Raw genomic sequence first — 11,423 nt, 5'->3', positions numbered from 1 at the left:
TAAAACCAAACGAATGTGATTGCATACCTTTGTTTAATAATAACACTAACACCCAAAGATTACTCCTCACATTGATTGACTCGCAACTGAATTCCAATCAGTCCAATCAGTACAAAAAACCAGAATCGGTAGCTAGATTAAGTTATCAGGTAAGTGATGCAACACTATATGTCGTTCATGTGCAAAAAATACAGCAAACTTCTAATGACAATGTTACTGTTCACCCTATCGCTTTTGGTCGTTTTTTAAAAAGGCATTCTATCCACAACATCGTTAACGGAAGCTTAAAACGAATTGGCTGTAATAGACTGTCTCTATCTTTTAATAATTACCAGGACGCAAATTCTTTCTTAAACAGCCCTGCTTTGCAATCCGCCGAGTATAAGGTTTTTATCCCAACGTTTACTGTGACCCGTATGGGTGTTGTAAGAGGCATACCTGCTGAGTGGTCAGATGAAGAAGTTATGGAAAATATTAATTTACCTGTTGGATGCGGTCCAATTTTAAAAGTAACAAGAATGAGACGGCGTATCATTACTAGTAATGGCACTGAATTTAAGGCTACTGAAACTGTGGTTCTCACCTTTGATGGGCAAATTCTACCTAAGCGAATTTTTATTTGCTACACTGCTCTCCCAGTGGATCTTTACATTTTCCCCACAATACAATGTTACAATTGTTGCAGATTTGGTCATGTAAAAGCATTATGTAGGTCAAAACCAAAATGTTTCAAGTGTGGCCAAGACCATACTGCTGACCAGTGCTCTATCCTAGAGGAAGACGCTCATTGTTGTTTATGCCAAGGTTCCCATTTTGCCACAAGTAAAAGATGTTTAGAATTTGAGCGCCAAAAAGCCATTAAAGAAACTATGGCCAAGAGCTGTATTTCATACGCTGAAGCATCTAAAATTCATGCACCCATTTCTAAAATATCTTATGATGATGCTTTACTTTCTTCTTCCAATGTCGGGGCTTCTACTATTTCTACTCCTCGATATGAACAGCCTCATAAACAACCTTTCAGTAATTCTTACAAAAAGACTGTTTTTCTTAAACCAAACTCTGTTCCTGAGCTATCTAAAGGACATGACAAAAAAACACAACAAGAATTAATTAAGGATTATGATATGCCCTCACCCAGAAATGGTATTGCATTAAACTCAAATAACCATAATGAATTGACATTACAATCAATTGCAGACCTCATTAAAATTCTCATTAACACTTTATCACAGTCTAATATTTTTCCACCGTCCAACGCTGCCCCTTTAATTGACACTATCGTTAACTTACCAAATTATATTAATAATGGACAAGCAAGCCAAAGCTCTACAGTGGAACTGTAGAAGTGCTTCGTCTAAGAAAAGTGATATTATTTATCTTATAAATAAATATAAACCTTTTATCTTTGCTCTACAGGAGACTTGGCTAAAACCAGGTGCTCCTTTTAGGTACTCTGGATATACCTGTCTCCGGGAAGATTGTATTGACGGGTATGGCGGGGTTGCCTTACTAGTCAAACATCATCTTCCTTTTTCTCACTTTCCTATTCCTTCTCACAGTAATGATTTTTAGATTATTGCTGCTATTGTAAATAATATCTGCTATGTTTCAATATATATCCCTCATCCAAGCTCTTCTATCTTTGTCGAACTTGATTCTATCATTTCTACTCTTCCTAAGCCTTTTATCTTATTAGGCGACTTTAACAGTCAACATAGTTCTTGGGGCAGTTCAACAACCAATACACACGGAGTTTCATTGATTGAACTGTTAGACTCCCATAATCTTTGCTTTCTCAACGATGGTTCTGTGACCCGGCGGACCTCTCCCAATGAAGGCTCAAGTGTCCCTGATTTAAGCATTTGTACTCCTAGTTTAGCTTCCACTATTTCATGGTCTACACTTTCTTCCTCATATGGTAGTGACCACTTCCCTTTACTTCTTAGCTTTCCTTTTCATATTAATTTTACATTTAGACATCTCCTAGATTGAAATATCGACTTAATGATGCTGATTGGGATACCTTACCTTACCTTACCTTTGTCTGTGGCAATACGCACTGCGTGATAGTATAAAGAAAGTGTATAGATTGTCGAAGGATCATATGAACCAGTTAGGGTGTGAATTACACCCTTTGATGAAGATAACTAAAAGCCATTGAAAAGGACTTTCAACTCTTCTAAAGGTAGGTATTCCACGTGGTAAGATTGTGTCTTTATGTACAAAATAGGTACTTTATAACATATTATTAAAGTTCGCCCATTTGTTTATATCCAACTCTCCCATTATTGTAAAACAATACCACTAAACTAATCTACCAAAAATATCTTGAAAGAATACAAATTAGATTCTCTAATAACTATGTGTATTGTATAATGATAATTTCTTAGTTTCAGTTATTGTGCACCTTGTTATTTTTGGCCAACTGAAGTTACCAAAAAAATCATAAAAGAAAATATAAGAACATATTTGTCCCAGATATCCCAGTGTATATCTGAGGCTGTGGAGGCTCTGAACAACCCAGCAACTATATATAAATATTTAAGATTCCCACAGAATGCTCAAGAATGGCAAAAGTTGAAGGAAAAGTGAAGAAAAAAGAAGAAGGTGGTTTAAACTAAAAAAAAAATTTTTTTCTTCATAAAAAAGTACCAATATTAATCTAATGCTAAATATTGCAGTTTTTATGAAAAATTTAAAATCACTTTGGTTGTTGGGTGTATTGATGACGTTGGTGGCCTTAAAAAGACATGTACCAATAAAAAATGGTTTTACTGCCACAAAGGCTATCATGCCACAAAAATGTACAATTTGTAAAGCCATTAATATTTTTCGAAATTCTGATGATATGTAATCCATAAACGAAATGTGTATTATGAACTATGTATTCAGATTGTATTCATTTCAGTTAAATTGAATTGTATTATATTGCTTTAGGGTTATTGTGAAAGGGGATGGCCCATTTTAGGCCCAAAGCGGACAATAGATTATAGAAAAAATACTTAGTGCATTAATTTTGTCATAAATAAATATGCATTTACTTTCTTGCAAATAAGCGCCACTACAGTTTACAATAAGTAGTTTAAAAAAAGTAACTCTATTGAAAAAACAAGGATTTCTATTTTTGCGGGAAAAATATTGCCAGCTTCAAAACCTTTTACGTATGAAGTAAATATTTTGAGTATATAAATAAAACATATAAATAAATCATTTTAAGTATTATCATTAATCAATCGATTTTAATGGATTTTATGCACATAAAATAACATCAAAGACATACCCATTGGACTTTAACTTGTTACTATACTTGAGGTCTCAAGTATAGTAACAACTTATATCTCAAGGTGGGTGGCGCATTTACGTTGTAGATGTTTGTGGGCTCCAGTAACCACTTAACACCAGGGTGGCTGTGAGATCGTCCACCCATCTAAGCAATAAAAAAAAACTTAACTTGTATTGTTATTTAAATATGTACAACTAAAACAAAAACATAAAAATAATGTGTACTCGTAAAAAAAAGATTAAGATATAAATCAATTATCGGTTATTTAAAAAAATAATCGATATATGAATTTCATGTAATTATTTTTCTTTATACTGACAACACTGAATTTAATCTGACTGACTGACACTTCGCTTGCTGCTTGTGGTGTTGTGCTTGCGTACAAAATGGATGTGTTTTGATTTTTCTTCGATTTATTTTACTTTTATCAATAATGTTTCATACTACGACTAAAAAACATTGTGTGAATTGTGGTTTTACCCTGACCGAGATTTAAAACCGTGTATATGCTCTCCTTTGCTATTTTGAGATGATACTAATTTTGTGTATGAAGATGAAGAAAATATAGATATTTAAAGAATTAAGTGTCTTTTTTATACCCTATTGAATAAAAATACATTAGGAACATCTTAAACATTAAGAAAAGAAAAGTTCTTGAAGTATCTCACAATCCGACACTTATTTATATAGAAAATTAACCTCAAAACGAGTTTTTATTTTTATTATATTTTTTATAATAGTGGCGTCAATTTCAATATATTTTTTAGATATCCAATACATTTAAGAATTTGAATCAGTACATTTTTATAGTAATATTTGATGTCCATCTTGGGCCTAGCACACTATGGAGAGTGGTCAATCCCCTTTAGTATTTATATCAAATAAACTTTATTCAGTTATAATCTCAGAATACTCTCTCTTACTCAGAAATGCTAAATCATATAAAGCTTATCTATGTGTTTTTGTATGTTTGGCAACGAAGGCGGTACACCTAGAGGTTGTATCGACTTTATCAGTCGAGGGCTTTATTGCGGCGTTCACACGCTTCGTGTGCAGGCGAGGCCTGCCCACACTCATCAGGTCAGATCGAGGTACAAACTTTGTTGGTGCCAACAATTACTTAAAAGAGGTAAATAACTTTCTATTACATAATGAGCTCGTCCTCAAGGAGGAATTCAGAAGTCAGAATATCAACTGGCAGTTCAACCCCCCAGCATCACCGCATATGGGTAGGTTATTCGAAGCAGCCGTCAAGAGCGCTAAGAATTTGCTCAGACGAGAGGTAGGTGAAACTATCCTCACATATGAGGAGCTCACAACCTTGTTCACAAAGGTTGAAGCCATCATGAACTCTAGACCACTTGTTGCAATGTCGGAAGACCCTAGTGATTCAAAAATACTCACAGCAGGTCATTTTTTAATTGGTCAGCCTTTAGTAGCCCTACCAGAGACACATTGGAAAGACACTAAGATGTCTCGGTTGTCTAGATTTCAGATTATTCAGAAAATGTATCAAAATTGGTCTAGATGGCATTCAGAATATTTAACGTCATTACAAGTCAGACATAAATGGTATAATCAGTCAGATAATATTAAACTCAATGATCTAGTTTTAATAATGGATGTTAATGCACCGCCTTTACAGTGGAGGCGAGGAAGAGTCATAGAATTGTACCCAGGTAGGGACTCAGTTGTCAGATCTGTAAAATTAAAAACTCAGACAGGAGAATTAGTCAGACCAGTTGTAAAATTATGTAAGTTACCTGTATCAGATTGTTTAGAGAACACAAATATTGTCTCAGAATCAAATAACTAATAAGTATTTCAGTAGTCATAAGTTTAATTTGTTAAGTTTAGTTAAGTCTTTTCAGTGTATCAAAATTATTAATCATTAAGCTTAGTTAAGATTAATTAAGGGTCAGTTGTATGTGTCAATTTTTATAATATTTCAGTTCTATTCAATATTATTACGGCTCATAATAAATTGTTCATTGCTATGTTATAATTATGATATAAGACATAGTTATTTCAGTCTCAGATATCACTTCATAAAATATATTGCTATTGTATTCAACTTAATTTAAGTAATGAGTATCAGTTTTCAATTGTTTTCAGTTGTTCAATTTTCATGAAAAATACCTTCAGTTCAATGTATATTTCCTATCAGGATTTTTCATCCCGCCCGGTGGCAGGAAATGTTCACGCAAATTCACACGTAATTATTACTCTGTAAAAACGAAATTGTTCATCTGTATTAGATCAGTACGAAGCCGTAATAATCTATGTTAATGTTCAGTTTTGTCATTCACTACTCTGTTCGCTCTCTGCCCAAGCGCCTCTCACGCGAACGGACGCGTCTTCAGTACTCTTGAATCAGACTTGAATATAATTAAATGTTCTAATTCAGACCAAATACAATTGTTCATAAGAAGTCAGTGCTTTTAATACTCAGACTATCAGTACGCTGCATGCGATCCAGCCGAGCCCGTCTGGTGGCCCATGAAAATTAGTAACCACGCTAATTCGACCGCCATATTCAAGATATATCTATTAAAAAAATTGCAGGTGTGTCTGAGAAAATAGTTTCGAGGATAACATAAGAAGGAAAAGTAGCGGCTAGTACTTCGAAAAGGATTGCCACGCCAGGGAAAAGTCGCCCACTTCGAAAAAAATAGATTTGGATGGATGGATTTATGTGCTATTCGTCATAAAAATTCACCAGTTTTGTAAGGTAAAAAAAGAACTTCCTACTTTAAATAAATTACTCGCAGTGTTAAAAGAAGACATTGGGTTTGAAGGAAGCCGCGCCACGCTGCAGAGAATACTGTAAAGTACTGGTTTTAAATACAAAAGATGCCAGTCAAAAAGGAAGTTATTAATGGAACGCTACGATATAACTGCTTGGCGCGCTAGATACATGTAAAAGATAAGAAAAAATCGAACTGTAGAGAAAACACCCTTGGTGTTCTTGGATGAAACCTATATCAATAATATATACCATGCCAAAAATTGTTGGCAAAGTGCAGAAGAGCCAGGGCTATTCAGGGCGGCCCCCCGGCGCGCACTCTGCGTGGCCGGGGGCTCCGTCTGTGGGGGAGTTTTGCTGGACTTCCACCGGGCGCGTCCGTAGGTGGCGGATAACGGGATCCTCTGGGAACAGTCCCACTCCCAGGGGTATCGTCCGATCTTTTTCGTTGCAAGGATTCTTAGGTGTTAGGGAGGTAGGTTAGGTGTAGGAGTAGGGTAGCCTAGTTAGGCTTTGCAACGAAAGAGATCGGATGACGCGGACCAAAACCAGCAGGGGGAGTTGCGGGCTCTCCACGCCCTTCACTCGCTGAAGGGTGTTCCTCCTGGAGACGCTCGGGCTCCCTCTCTTGTCCCCTTTCTTCCCCCTTTTTGTTTTTCGGGTCACGTCCGACCCGACCCCTGATCACGTAAAAATTTGCGACAGCCACAATTTTGCAGATGTTGTGCAGACGCGTCGCCACCGATCGCAAAACGTCAAATTATTTTGTATCACGTACCGCGATTGTTCGCTTACCGCTTACTGCAGTTTTTTGTCATACAACTAGCGCCAGTCGCAATCGGGTAGCAATAATTGGCACTAAAAAGCCACATTACTTTTTTTTTTTTGCTGAACAATCCGGCAAATGAATTTATAAAAGCGCGTTACATATAATCATTTCAAAATGTTTAAGTGGAATTCACGTTTGCAACACCAAGTGAGAGCTGCTAATTCTGTTCTTTTCGATGAAGCGTTACTAAAAATAAGTGATCTAATAATAATTTTTGCTTTATTTTGAATAATAGCTATAAAAATGTAATTGTGTCATGTCAAACACTGATAACATTTTTTTTGTAATCGTTTGATAATTTGTAATCAGATAGTTGTTTACGTTACGAACCTATTTTAAAAAAGAATGGATTAAAATTATAGCTTATTTATTAATTTCATTATCAATTAAGTAAGTACATAAGCTCACAACCCATCTAGTGTTAAGTGGTATAGACCTCACAACGTGAATGCCGCCCCCACCTTTAGAAACGAGGTCTGAGTTTCAACTGTATACCAAAACGGCTGCCCCGTTCTTCAAATTGCAACGCATTACTGCTTCGCGGTAGAAATGGGCGGAATGGTGGTCTTGCGGGTTAATCAAACGCCCTACCACCAACGATTTCTTAAAGAATATTTGCTAATTTGATTTTAAATAAAAGATGAATGAATTCATAATCATGGAAGTCTTCCATGTATATATGTCAAATACGTGTTTATAACGAGATATAAGTTCTAAGGTCTCAGTATAGTTACAACGGCTGCTCTACCCTTCAAAACGAAACGCATTACTGCTTCACGGTAGAAATAGGCGGAGTGGCTGTACCTACTCGTGCGGACTCACAAGTGGTCCTACCACCAGCAGAATACCAGTATTTAGCTTCATTGTATATTTTGTATTCACAGTATTTGGCATGTTCTGCTTCTAGTCTGTAGGGTTATAGAGCTATCACCTTGCTATCATCCTACTTACCTCGGCCCCAAGTTCAGTTATGTTTCTTTGAAGTTATCGGCAGTCGATATTATATTTCAATTGTGGCTTCAATTTCATGCGGCAAGAAGTTGGACATGTATTACAAACAAACTACGATTTCGTAATTTAAGAATTATTCTGGTGTAGTGGTAAGTGACATGGTCGCTACACAAGGGGGTCGCGGGTTCGAATCCCGCCAAGGGAAGATATTTGTATGATAAATATAAATGTCTTTTCCAGGGTTATGGATGTATATTAAATATATGTATGTGTATAATAAAAATCCTACATTTATTTCCGTTATCTGGTACCTGTAACACAAGTTCTTTACGAACTTATCACGGGACCAGTTAACGTGGCGTGATTGTTAGTAAATATTTATATTATTATTATTATCACAATGAACAAAAATCAATGGTGGTTGATCCACATTTTGTCTAAATTATGAATTATGTTTTTCATTTTGTAAGTAATATTCATGTATGTCTCCAACAAAATCTAGAACAATTATGAATTACTAGTCGATTTGTTATTCATTCTATTCTATTATTTAAAACAGCAGTATATACAATAATATATATAACAATACAACATACAAACGGGGTTAACATAAAGATAAAATAATACAGAACAAATTGAGCACGACAGATTAAAACATTGTCTTAATAAAACAACCTCACAATTTTGCTTTCAGATAGTTATGAATCCATCCTTTACTATAAACACAAAATTGTTAAGGAAATATGTATATTTCCACTAAGCACAATAAAAAAATTATAGGCAGAAATAATTAGGCTATTCTTGCCCTCTCAGTTCACATAATTAAGAACAGCAGTTTTAAAAATATCTACATAAAATTACTAGAATACAGAGGTTGGACTAAATTTAATGTCTGTTCTCCACAATCCAATTGAACCACCCTTGAATGTTGACATGGTACTAAGTGCTGTGTTTCCTCTTCTCTCCCAAAAAATACAATGTTATGAATTTGATAAGAAACATCAATTTCAGCACCTTCGTCAGAGAGTTGGGGCACTGGAAACCCATGTGTGTTTGCCATGTTATGCAATACAAACTAACAATTATGGTCTTGGCCATCATATGATGATCATAATGCAGTACTCTATGTACCAACAAGCATCTCCAACTGGCTTTCAATACTCACAATGGTCAACAGTGTTCCTGGTATGACAATAAACATTACTATAGTACTATATATTAACGGCCTTCCCAGTTTTAAACATACTTTTAGATTGAGTATTATTTTGTAGTCAGGTTACTGAGACAGAGCTCATGATGTTTTACTTGCCTAAAAACCAAACTTTTTCACTATTATGGTGCAGGTCCTGCATAGGCATATTCAGTTGTGTTAAGCCAGACAAATGTATCATGAAATGTTGCATCAATACTTAAAATGTTAAGATCACTGTCACAGATCTGAAAAATTTAATTCTTTAGATAAGTACTATCAAATGTTTGTTATTGTGAATGATAGGCTTCAGCAAAATACTTACTATTTGCACATTCTTGAAATGATAATGCTTGCGGTTCTAAAACCTTTCTTCATATACAGAAGATCTGATAAGTGCAAATGAGTGCCATCTATACACCCCGAAACCCCAGGAAAGCCAAATTTATTGTAAAACCTATAATGAAAAGAAATTTATTTACTATTATATTATGTTTTCAATCACAAAATTATTATTGTTCAAATATCTATGTACTATAAAAATAAGACAAATTTTGAATTAAAAAAAAATTATGTAGGAAAGATTAATGGTGGCCTGAAGGCCTTTCCAGTTTCACCAGGACTTGACATTTCTCAGAACTCTGTTTAAAATATAGCTATATATAGCTAAATATAGCTATAGTTATAAAGCTTCAAGAATATAACTGATCTATATGATTGACTCGTGGAAATTGTAAAATCAGTGGAACTCTTGTGCTCTATACTATAAGATAATTATTTAACTTACCCATTTATAATAACTTGTGACCCATTGTACTGTTTTCAGAAACTTTAAATGTTTCAATAAAACTGGAAGATTGTTTAATGCCATAGCCACTTCCCTAATGGCATTGGATTTACTACAGTTTAACTCAAAATGCAAAAAGCTCATTCCCACAAGTTCTGTTATGAAAATTGGCAATGCTGTTAACACCTGTATAAACAAGTTATTTAAAATATTTAGTTAAGAATAAATCTGAAATCAAAAAAACAATGCTACTTTTGAAGACAAGATTTTGTTAATCTTTTATTTTCTTCATTATTTACACATATTAAAATGTTAAATTGAATATATATAAGTACCTTGCATTTTACTTTCTATTCTTGTTCGTCTTGATTATCTAGGTTATTAACGGCTTTAATTCAGAGCACAATTGTAAATATTGATGTTTCGAAATTCTGTAATGTGTTCTGAACAAACTTTCCGATAGATTAAGGGGTCAGGCTTGATCACGAAGACAGCGTCGCAAACGCACTGATTCGTATGTATCCGACCTAATTCCTTAGACTCCAAAGCCCCATTTATTATTTGAGCTCTGTCCATACATAGTACATACCTAGAAGAAATATTAATTTGTAAAAAGTAAACTTTATAACCTCAACATTATTAATGTACTTAAATTGCCCAGCGTGGTATTTAATGTTAATACTATGGAAAACACAAACACAAATAAAGATCTAAACCAATTACACTTACCTAAATCAAGTTAATTAATTTAATTTCACAAATTTTACACTTGCAGATAGTTAGCAACAATTCAGCACCAGATACAAAAGGTGTCGCAAATTTGACAAACGAAATTGCTAAATATCTGCTGTTGTGTGGCAGACAAAAGCATCCGTAATACCGACTTTAAGCCAGTTGTTGTTAGTTGTATGGAAAAGAATGCACTAAAGTTTCACAAATCGCTCTGCAGAGGCAGCACTAGTGATGGTCCGCGATCTGCTTTTTTGTTGTAAGTCCGTAATACGAAATGGACAGTTGACAGCAATATTTGCACAATATTTGTCTTCTGCTAATTGTCTGCGAAATACGTGATACAGCTGCCGTTTCGGACGTAACCCACGGGTGGTGGTGGGCCACTTTTGGCCTGCCCTTCGATGGAGAAGTGAGCCGGCGTTGCTTACGCATCTTCCGGCCGCTGGTCGCCATGTCCCCGGCTTCGGCTACAGGGGCACGCCCTCCAGAGGGGGGTACCGGTATACCGGCGTGGCTTCGTCGTTGTTGCTCTTTTGAGCGTCGGGCGGTGGTCTGCCGTGTTGCTCGTTGCACTCGGCGGGCCGCCGGCCAACCCGTAATCCTCACCGCGTGGGGGACGGGGGCCGCTGCCGCGAGGCACGGGGCCGCGAGGACGTAAACCTCTTTAAAAAATGCCCCAATCCCAAGCTCTGGTGCCCGGCGATGGGATGAATGGCTGGAGGGAGTCCAGTCCCAAGGGTACCACCCAGACCCCAGGGGACCAACCCCTGGTTAATAAAAAAGGAAAAATGACAATGGCACCTGTGAAAAATTTATTACCCCAGGAGGGTACCTCCCGCTCCGCGGGGGGAGAATCCCGGTCGAGCGATCGGCCGCACGCTGCCCCACCGTTTCTGGGGGGGG

At 36.2% G+C, this 11,423-nt stretch overlaps 2 long non-coding RNA genes across 2 annotated transcripts; both read left to right on the top strand.

Annotated features, from left to right (window-relative positions):
* The first annotated feature begins 2,058 nt into the window (after positions 1 to 2,058).
* Positions 2,059 to 3,870, top strand: LOC149500663 (uncharacterized). The gene is made up of 2 exons (XR_016324824.1): positions 2,059 to 2,188; positions 2,394 to 3,870. It is a non-coding gene; the product is annotated as an uncharacterized LOC149500663 (long non-coding RNA).
* Positions 3,871 to 8,786: 4,916 nt separating this feature from the next.
* Positions 8,787 to 11,318, top strand: LOC149500662 (uncharacterized). Its single transcript, XR_016324803.1, has 2 exons — positions 8,787 to 8,997; positions 10,564 to 11,318. It is a non-coding gene; the product is annotated as an uncharacterized LOC149500662 (long non-coding RNA).
* Positions 11,319 to 11,423: the final 105 nt, after the last annotated feature.

This window comes from Bombyx mandarina, chromosome 20, assembly GCF_030267445.1.
Source record: "Bombyx mandarina strain Sakado chromosome 20, ASM3026744v2".
NCBI lineage: Eukaryota > Metazoa > Arthropoda > Insecta > Lepidoptera > Bombycidae > Bombyx > Bombyx mandarina.
The sequence above is the reverse complement of the archived record's forward strand: the minus strand, read 5'-3'. Positions and strand labels throughout refer to the sequence as shown.